Source organism: Notamacropus eugenii, chromosome 6 (assembly GCF_028372415.1).
Source record: "Notamacropus eugenii isolate mMacEug1 chromosome 6, mMacEug1.pri_v2, whole genome shotgun sequence".
In the NCBI taxonomy this organism is placed as follows: domain Eukaryota; kingdom Metazoa; phylum Chordata; class Mammalia; order Diprotodontia; family Macropodidae; genus Notamacropus; species Notamacropus eugenii.
Window position 1 is genome coordinate 119,925,355 of NC_092877.1, and position 1,996 is coordinate 119,927,350.

Sequence of the window (1,996 nt, forward strand, 5' to 3'; positions counted from 1 at the left end):
TTTTTTTTTTTTTTTTTGAATGTCCACACCGGCTGTCCTCATAGCTTATTTTTGTAGGGCCAGTGAGTTAAGAATTTTTTTTTTTGACGTTTAAAAATACAATAAAACTTTATTTAAAAAATGTCTTTCTAGCTCTCTGATCTTAATAAAAACAGACAGCTGTCCAGATCTGGCCCCATGGACCAACCTCAAGTTTGCCTGCATCTGGTTGAGACTGGTTGAGTGATGAAGATGTGTGAAGGGTTATTTATTTTCCTAAAGGCAATTATTAAACATTCACCGGCAGACTCCAGAATATTTAAGCATTCACAGGGACAAATTATTCCGTGCACCTTGAAATTCTTCAAAAAAGCAGGAAGGAGAGTGATGGGTCTGGGCCTGTGGCTGGATGCCTGCTGCTGGGCGAGCCTCCTGCCTTCTGAAGAGGCTCCTCACCGGAATGCGTGAGTCCCCGTCTCGCTTCTGTCTCCTTCAGCCATAAGGGTGTGCGGGCTCCACAGCGGAGCGCGGCGGGACGAGGTACACGCACGAGAAGGGCGAGCCATGGCAGGTCACAGGGACCCATATTTGACATTGACTTGCTTGTGTCTCTTAAGACAAGAAAATGCAAAAGGTATTTGTGAGATCCAGGTTTCTCCAGAACTGAAATATACGGATTACTTTGTGGTTGTGATGGAACCTCCCGACACACTTACAGACTATGGCCCAGGGCATCTTCAGATGCCCAAGGTCCTGAAATCCAGGAGCACTGCTTTGGCTCAGATTGAAGGGAAGGATGCGGATGGTTGGCTCTGTGTGGATTTTCTTAGCATGGTGATTTGTTTGATGGGTCTAGGGATCCGAGAAATGTATATGCTAGGGTTGGAAGCTCAATTCCATGTGGATAGTCTCGGGCGGGTAAAGGTGGGAACTTCTAAATCTTAGAGTTCTCACGAGACCCCCCCAGGAAACGGCTGGGAATCGAGGTGAACCAAGCTATCTCGTGTATTTCCGCCTCTTCCCGTGAGAAACGTGATGGGAGAGAGCTCTCCCCGCCCTCGAGATTGTCCCGGATCTGGGCACACTATTGTTATCTAACAGCACGGTATTCAGATGCAAACTATGCTGCTGGAGGGTTTAAGTAGGATCAGGAAAGCCTGAAAGCGCTCTTGGGCGGAGGGGCGTGGAGCGGACAGGACAACAAGGCTCCGCTTTTCCTCTCTCCTCTCTCCCCTCCCCCCCTCTCCCCGCTTATACTTCTACTTCCAATCTCTTATTGTAAGATCTTTGCCTCCTTGGGAGATCTTTCTCTTTCCCTCCTAAGGAAGAATTCCCCTGCACTTGTAACTAGACCCTGAAATAAAGCTCAACCCTTGTTCGACTCTGGAACGTCCTTTCTCTCATACGAGCATCCGGTTTGGCCAACCGAAGACCTCGGGAGGTGAGGTAAGAAGACTCGGGTAGCCCACAGGCCTCTAGGCCTGGCACATATAGAATTGGAAAAGGCATGGACTCGGGGCTCTTGGGAACTCTCTTTTCAGCTCACACGTAGTGCAGATATGTCCTTTTCTTTAAGGAATGACTTACATCTAAACTGGGTCTTCATTTTTATTTTATTTAGGGAGGGAGAAGAAAACCTCTATGTGAAAATAGGCAGCTCAGCTTATGAACTGTTTCTAGATTCGTCATTGGCAGAATATGAAATTTTAAAAAGAATTAACTAAAAAAATCAAGAAGGAGTCTTTGAGCTCATCTACTCAATATTGTCATTTTATACAAACCAAGGTTCAGCGAGATTTTGATTTATCCAACACCCCATAGGTAGGAAATGGCAAAGCCAAGATTCCAGGCCAGATTCCCCCATTCTAAATGTGGTGCTGTTTCTAATAGAACATGCTGATTTAAAAAAAACATAAGGATAGGTGTCATCCTAATATCTATGAGTGCTACAGCATGCCATTATTCCCACCTTCATATTGAAGATAAATCGCTATTAAAAGAAACCCTAAAATTTAGT

At 45.3% G+C, this 1,996-nt stretch overlaps 1 pseudogene; it reads left to right on the forward strand.

Annotated features, from left to right (window-relative positions):
- The first annotated feature begins 366 nt into the window (after positions 1-366).
- LOC140512116 (mitochondrial assembly of ribosomal large subunit protein 1-like) lies at positions 367-1,703 on the forward strand (annotated as a pseudogene).
- Positions 1,704-1,996: the final 293 nt, after the last annotated feature.